Consider the following 8990-nt stretch of genomic DNA (forward strand, 5'->3'; position numbering starts at 1 on the left):
ATTATGATATTTTACCATTAACTCTAATTATCTGATTATGATTACTAACTCATTGTGTTTAGCTTATCTCATTGTAAACTGTTATATTGAATTGTTTCTAATGCAAAATTCCTGGAAAGCATGCTGAGCTGCATTTACATATATGCAGAGGTGGGTAGAGTACCCAAAAACTGTACTCAAGTAAAAGTAAAAGTACTTCTAGAAATATTTACTCAAGTAAAAGTAAAAGTACTAGTCTTGAATAGTTACTTGAGTAAGAGTAAAAGAGTATCGGATAAAAAATCTACTCAAGTAGTTAGTTACTAGTTACTTTGGGTCATATATACTGAGCCTATTTTTATTTAGATATATAGATAAAATGTATGTAATGTATCTGTGCGTGTATAAATGTATATATTTCATCAGCCTTTACTCCAATTTATGTAATTTATTATAAAACCCTGTCTGTTTACTTAAGTAACAGATATAGGTGTCATGCCATAACATATTTTTAATACGACTGACTTTATATTAAATGTGAATTTAACATTGAAAGTTAATGTGATATAAATATTGCTACTAATCTTTCATTGTTCAGAAAGAGAGCAAATAACATTTACATTATTAAAGATAATTTTCACTGACAGTCTAGATTTCAATCACTCTCAGAAACTCCCATTAAAATCACTGAAACTGTTAACACTGTGAAATCAATATCTTAATTAAAGATTCATACACACATCTGCACTTTGTTGTTCCTGCGAGAGAATTCGCCAGAAAGAGGTATTCAGTCAGTGAGCGAGTGAAGGAAGCACCGGCATTTTAGCGATGACTCATCTGAACGCTTCTGATTGGCCAATGCTTTAATAAGCTCAAAGGAATCATGTGTGATTGGTTATAATGCGCAGCGCTGTATAAACGCATCTATCTCTGGCTCAGCGCCCGCAAGCAATCACAGATCTGAATTTAGCAGCTGATGATATGACTCGCTGAACGTACTCGCTGCGGTGTGACTGTATTAAAATTAATAAAATCTTAATCGGCTATTTTTTGTCTTTTTGAAGCTGCATTCAACTTGACTCCCCTCTGTTATAAGCCACACACGTACAACAAACTAATGTCACAGTGGTATCGTGTACTGTAATCGAATGTAGCCCAAGTTATTACCTGTTAAACAGTAGACAGCACACGCGGTGCACACTACTACCCACCTCTGCATATATGGAAAAAGTTCCATGGAAATCTGTTTAAATTAAAATAAAGTGATTACTAACAGCCTACAGTGCCATTAATTATTATTATCAGAAATGTAGCTACAACTGCTGAGCATCTTAATTAACACCCACAAATACAACATGAGCCACACAATGAGGGCAAATCCAGGGCCACAGGTGAAAGAGAAGACAGAGGATGTAAAGGTTTGGTAATGAAGCTACAGTAGGGTGTGTTTCCCTTACAACAACGTAACTTGCTGATTAACCACCATAGTATGATGCATCGTTATGGAAACGAACCAGCTAATCACGACTGTTTCCCGAAACCGTGTCGCAGATCCATCGTTCAAACTACGTTGGTTTGAGCTATTGTTCTTCTTTTTCTTCGATCTAATGGCTGACTGGAGCTATGAGCACATACCGCCACCTACAGTAATTTGGTTTTATTTTCTCTTTCCTTCGTCTCTTATTCCTACGCTTTTGAAATGATGTTACGTAGGAGTCGAGTATAACGAATCATTTATTCGTTCCACAATGTGCTCTTTTTTGACCTCAATATCTATAATTTCACAATTTCATAAAAATACAATTTCTTATTTAATATACATAGGCTTACATAGATGAAAAAAACATGTTTTTTTTTTTTTAAACGGTGATGTACTGTTGTGGATGCCTGTTGCTTATTTTGCTCAATTTTTCCTATTTATGTCTCCTTGCCATTCTGACATGTGTTAATGAAAATGCCATGAAAACCCCAATTTTCAAAGCATGAAATTGCAGTTCTTTTGGAGCAGGTTGTCCAGCTCCTTTCAAAGCTGAAAAAATGCTGACAAAAAAAATCTGTGCAAAAATCACTCAAAAAATAAATAATGCTGGCTATGGATGTGAACAAAGACCAGAAGAATTCAGGAATAAGTGGAGGGACTTCAGAAGTGTGACAAAATGGAGGGCTACGGCACGTAAGAGGGAAGCAAACAAGACTCAATTCAGAATTAATCAAATCAGTTCCTCCTCTCCCTACAAAGGAAGAGAAAGTTTTGGCCATCCTGTGGCCTGTTGCAATGGAAGGACCCTTGGAGGTACAGATGCATGTGCATCAACCAAGCATTTGCCTTCAAAGTTCAGGCCTCCAACATCAGGCCCTCTCCAGTCTGGCCCTCCAACATCAGGCCCTTTTCAGTATGGCCCTTCAACATCAGGCCCTTTCCACACTGGGCCTCTAACATCAGGCCATCTCAAGTCTGGCCCTTCAACATCAGGCCCTCTCAAGTCTGGCCTTTCATCATCACGCCAAATCCACCCTGGGCCTCTAACATCAGGCCATCTCAAGTCTGGCCCTTCAACATCAGGCCCTCTCAAGTCTGGCCTTTCATCATCACGCCAAATCCACCCTGGGCCTCTAACATCAGGCCCTTTCCTCACTGGGCCTCTAACATAAGGCACTCTCCACCCTGGGCCTCTAATATCAGGCCCTTTCCCACTGGGCCTCTAACATCAGGCCCTCTGCAGTCTGGCCCTTCAACATCTGGCCCTCTTCAGTCTGGAGCTTCAACATCAGGACCTCTCCAGTTTGGCCCTTCAACATCAGGCCCTCTCCAGTCTGGGCCTTCAACATCAGGCCCTCTCCAGTCTGACACCTCAGCATCAGGCCCTTTTCAGTATGGCCCTTCAACATCAGGCCCTTTCCACACTGGGCCTCTAACATCAGGCCATCTCAAGTCTGGCCCTTCAACATCAGGCCCTCTCAAGTCTGGCCTTTCATCATCACGCCAAATCCACCCTGGGCCTCTAACATCAGGCCCTTTCCTCACTGGGCCTCTAACATAAGGCACTCTCCACCCTGGGCCTCTAATATCAGGCCCTTTCCCACTGGGCCTCTAACATCAGGCCCTCTGCAGTCTGGCCCTTCAACATCTGGCCCTCTTCAGTCTGGAGCTTCAACATCAGGACCTCTCCAGTTTGGCCCTTCAACATCAGGCCCTCTCCAGTCTGGGCCTTCAACATCAGGCCCTCTCCAGTCTGACACCTCAGCATCAGGCCCTTTGCAGTTTGGCCCTTCAACATCAGGCCCTTTCCACACTGGGCCTCTAACATCAGGCTCTCTCCAATCTGGCCCTTCAGCATCAGGCCCTCTCCAATCTGGCCCTTCAGCATCAGGCCCTCTCCAGTGTGGCCCTTCAAAATCACACCCTTTCCACACTGGGCATCTAACATCAGGAGGCCCAGTAACACCAATTTGCCCACTCTTGTCTAGACCAGCACGCACCGCCCCATCTGCCCCCTGGCTGACCGAGGTTCTCCGTGAACATCGCTCTAAACTCAGGGCTGCAGAGAGGAAATGGCAGAAATCAAGAAACTCTACCGATCTCAGTGTGTATCAGTCTCTCCTCTCTTCCTTCTCTGCAAATGTCTTCATGGCTAATACATCCTACTACCACAACAAAATTAACAGCTGTTGTGATGCTCAGACACTCTTCAAGACTCTCTCTTCTCTTCTTAATCCGCCACCATCCATCGACTCTTACAGCGGACGACTTTGCAGTTTTCTTCACAAATAAGACAAGAACCATCAGTGACCAATTCTCCACACCGAGGACAACTTCACAAAAACCAACGCACACTCTTTCTCCTCTTCAGTCATACCTTCGCTTACTCACGTTACCAACTCCTCTCTTCACTCTGGAACATTTCCCTCAGCATTCAAGCAGGCTCGGGTAAGCCCACTGCTCAAGAAACCATCTCTAAATCCAGCGCTTCTTGAAAACTACAGACCAGTATCCCTTCTTCCATTCATTGCAAAGACACTTGAGTGAGCTGTGTTCAACCAGCTCTCTATGTTCCTTGTACACAACAACCTCCTGGACAGCAACCAATCTTCAAAAGTGGCCACTCAACTAAGACTGCTCTGCTCTCGGTTACTGAAGCCCTGCGACTAGCAAGAGCAGCTTCAAAATCCTCAGTACTCATCTACTCACCTGTCTGCTGCTTTTGACACTGTTAATCACCAGATTCTCCTGTCCACCCTCAGAAAGATGGGCATCCCTGGAACCGCACTCCTGTGGGTTAAGTCCTACCTCTCCGATAGATCCTTCAGTGTGTCTTGGAGGGGTGATGTTTCTAAGTCACAACACCTTGCTACTGGGGTTCCTCAAGGCTCAGTACTTGGACCACTTTTCTTATCCATCTACATGACGTCATTAGGATCTGTCATTCAAAAGCATGGCTTTTCTTATCACTGCTACGCTGATGACACCCAACTCTACTTCTCATTCCAGCCAGACGACCCGACGGTAGCTGCTTGCATTTCAGCCTGTCTGAGTGACATTTCTAGCTGGATGAATGACCATCACCTTCAGCTTAACCTTACGAAGACAGAACTCCTGTTGATTCCAGCTAACCCATTGCTTCATCATAACTTCTCTATACAGCTGGGTTCATCAACCATAACTCCTTCGAGGACAGCCAGAAACCTAGGAGTTGTGATGGATCATCAGTTAAGCTTCACAGACCACATTGCTACAATGACCCAGTCCTGCAGATTTGCCTTATACAACATTAGGACGATTAGACCCTTCCTGTCAGAGCAAGCCACCCAACTTCTTGTCCAAGCTCTTGTTCTCTCCAGACTGGACTATTGTAATGCTCTCCTGGCGGGCCTTCCTGCATGTACTGTCAAGTCTCTGCAATTGATCCAGAATGCAGCAGCAAGGGTTGTCTTCAATGAGCCAAAAAAAGCTCACGTTACTCCTCTCCTCATCAGGTTACACTGCTACCAGTAGCTGCTCGCATCAAATTCAAGGTACTGATGCTTGCCTACAAGATGACCACTGGCACGGCACCAACATACCTAAACTCACTGGTTAAATCTTATGTGCCCTCCAGAAGTTTGCGCTCTGCAAGTAAACGACACCTTGTGGTGCCATCCCAAAGAAGTTCAAAATCACTCTCACAGACCTTTTCCTGGACTGTGCCCATCTGGTGGAATGACCTCCCAATCTCAATTCATACAGCTGAGTATTTACTCATTTTCAAGAAACATCTAAATACTCATCTTTATCCCCAGCACTTAACCAACTAATACTAGCATTTTTCCTTTTCTTGTCTTTTCATTTAATAAAAAAAAAGAAAAAACCTTGTCATGGCACTTGTATACTGTTGTTGTACTGTTGTTGTTGATTAAATGTAATGTAAATGTAATCAGGCCCTCTCCAGTCTGGGCCTCCAACATCAGGCCCTCCCCAGTCAGGCCCTCCAACATCAGGCCCTCTCCAGTCTGGCCCTTCAGCATCAGGCCCTCTCCAATCTGGCCCTTGAGCATCAGGCCCTCTCCAATCTGGCCTTTCATCATCAGCCCCTCTCCAGTCTGGCCTTTCAAAATCACATCCTTTTCACACTGGGCCTCTAAAATCAGGCCCTCTCCAGTCTGGCCCTTCAAAATCATGCCCTCTCCAGTCTGGCCCTTGAGCATCAGGCCCTCTCCAATCTGGCCTTTCATCATCAGCCCCTCTCCAGTCTGGCCTTTCAAAATCACATCCTTTTCACACTGGGCCTCTAAAATCAGGCATTCCCCAGTCTGGTCCTTCAACATCAGGCCCTCTCCAGTCTGGCCCTTTAACATCAGGCCCTCTCCAATCTGGCCCTTTCCAATCTGGCCCTTCAACATCAGGCTCTCCCCAGACTGGCCCTTCAACATCAGGCCCTTTCCACCCTTGGAATCTTACATCAGACCCTCTCCGGTCTGGCCCTACAACATCAGGCCCACTCAAGTCTGGCCCTTCGACATCAGGCCCTCCACAGTCTGGGCCTCTAACATCAGGCCATCTCCAGTCTGGCCCTTCAACATCAGGCCCTCTCCAGTCTGGCCCTTCAACATCAGGCCCATTCCACCCTTGGCCTCTTACATCAGGCCCTCTCCAGTCTGGCCCTTCAACACCAGGCCCTCTCCAGTCTGGTCCTTCAACATCAGGCACTCTCCAGTCTGGCCCTTCAACATCAGGCCCTCTCAATTCTGGCCCGTCAACATCAGGCCCTTCCCAGTCTGGGCCTCTAACATCAGGCCCTCTCCAATCTGGCCCTTCAACATCAGGCCCTCTCAATTCTGGCCCGTCAACATCAGGCCCTTCCCAGTCTGGGCCTCTAACATGAGGCCCTCTCCAATCTGGCCCTTCAAAATCAGGCCCTTCCCAGTCTGGGCCTCCAACATGAGGCCCTCTCCAGTATGGCCCTTCAAAATCAGGCCCTTCCCAGTCTGGGCCTCTAACATCAGGCCCTCTCCAATCTGGCCCGTCAACATCAGGCCCTTCCCAGTCTGGGCCTCTAACATGAGGCCCTCTCCAATCTGGCCCTTCAAAATCAGGCCCTTCCCAGTCTGGGCCTCCAACATGAGGCCCTCTCCAGTCTGGCCCTTCAAAATCAGGCCCTTCCCAGTCTGGGCCTCCAACATGAGGCCCTCTCCAGTCTGGCCCTTCAACATCAGGCCCTCTTTAGTCTGGCCTGATTTCCCCCCAAACTCCTGATAAATCCAGCAGGCCAATCAACAGAATTGACAATTCTATTGTATTAGTTCTATTGGATCTTAGTGCTGTGTTTGACACAATTGACCACAACATTCTTTTGCATAGACTTGAACACTTTGTTGGCATCAATGGAAGTGCATTAGCATGGTTTAAATCGTACTTATATGACCGCCATCAGTTCGTAGCAGTGAATGAAGATGTATTATATCGATCACAAGTGCAGTATGGAGTACCTCAAGACTCAGTACTAGGGCCGCTACTCTTCACGCTTTATATGTTACCCTTGGGAGATATCATCAGGAAACATGGTGTTAGCTTTCACTGTTATGCTGATGATACTCAGCTCTATATTTCTTCGCGGCCTGGTGAAACACACCAATTTGAAAAACTAATGGAATAGTCGATATAAAAAACTGGATGATGAGTAATTTCTTACTGCTAAATTCTGTAAAAACAGAGGTGTTAATTATAAGACCTAAAAACTCTGCATGTAATAAACTAGAACACTGTGTAAGACTCAATGGCTGCTCTGTCAATTCTTCGTCATCAGTTTGGAACCTAGGTGTGCTATTTGATCGTAATCTTTCCTTAGAAAGCCACGTTTTTAGCATTTGTAAAACTGCATTTTTCCATCTCAAAAATATATCTAAATTACGGCCTATGCTCTCAATGTCAAATGCAGAAATGTTAATCCATGCATTTATGACCTCAAGGTTAGATTATTGTAATGCTTTATTGGGTGGTTGTTCTGCACGCTTAGTAAACAAACTACAGCTAGTCCAAAATGCAGTAGCAAGAGTTCTTACTAGAACCAGGAAGTATGACCATATTAGCCCGGTCCTGTCAACACTGCACTGGCTCCCTATCAAACATCGTATAGATTTTAAATGATTGCTTATTACTTATAAAGCCCTGAATGGTTTAGCACCTCAGTATTTGAATGAGCTTCTTTTACATTATAATCCTCTACGTCCGCTACGTTCTCAAAACTCAGGCAATTTGATAATACCTAGAATATCAAAATCAACTGCAGGCGGCAGATCCTTTTCCTATTTGGCGCCTAAACTCTGGAATAACCAACCTAACATTTTTCGGGAGGCAGTCACACTCTTGCAGTTTAAATCTAGATTAAAGAACCATCTTTTTAACTTGGCCTACACATAAAATACTAATAGGGCTGTGCAATTAATCAAAATCTAAATAAAATTACGATTTGAGTGTGCGCGATTTCTAAACCGAATTATAGCAAGATTTTCCGCAACCCCGACCTCCCGTAGTATGTTATCTGAACCAATCAGGGTGCAGCGCACCTAAGTGGAGCGCGAGAACAGAGTAGACTGGGCATATGCCTAACTCCAGGTTCACACACTCTGTCTGTGATGCGTAGCCTTTTTTTTTTTTTTGAGCCCATATTATTGGATCAGAACGTTCACACTGCACGCAGTAAAAGATGAGAACAGAAAAGGTTATAAATAGAAAGGTGCGAAAAGATTTAATTTCTTGCGCATGAGCACAGAGAGAGTTGTGAGTGCACAGGACACAGGTTGAATGAGAGGAGACACGTTGTAAGGCAGCGTGTATCTGATCGGAGCACGCCCATCTGGTTTTGTTAACAGAGCAAAGGAAATCTGTGTACAAGCAGATAGATTCGCGCTTGTGCATTATTTTAATGTGCTTTTGCATTACAATAATGTGCTCTCGTTGCTGCTTCTGAACTGCGTACACATAACTTACTATATACACACTGCAGACGGAGTACGTGTGAACCTTGGGCAATAAATATATTGGGCAAAACATATAACACCTGAGGCACCGCTACAGTGAGCTTTATGACCAAATGCATGGCAAAAAATCCCTGGACACGGGTTTTATTTTATTTTTTTATTATAATTTTTTGCCATATGTCTAGATTTTGTTTGACATCTTTACTTAGTGATTATATTGACTTTAATCTGTTCTAGAGACATATTACAACTTTTTGCTCTCATTGGTTTTCTTTTGGAAATATGTTTCAAATTTATACTGAATGCATTTATGACAGTAAAGCATGCATGTGTGTGTCAAAATAGTGATTAAAACCGAAATCGCAAAATTGATCAAAAAATCGTGATAGGTTTTTTTTGTCCATAAAAAAACGCAACCCAGCATCCAACAAGAGCAGCAGGAGTCAGATTGGACTGATCACAGGTCGAGAATGAGAAGATGTGTTCCCAATGCGTGTGGTCGCGCAAACACTGATTCAGAAATATTTAAATTCACCGCATTCTGAGCGAATCTCTGA

Source organism: Carassius carassius, chromosome 36 (genome assembly GCF_963082965.1).
Source record: "Carassius carassius chromosome 36, fCarCar2.1, whole genome shotgun sequence".
In the NCBI taxonomy this organism is placed as follows: domain Eukaryota; kingdom Metazoa; phylum Chordata; class Actinopteri; order Cypriniformes; family Cyprinidae; genus Carassius; species Carassius carassius.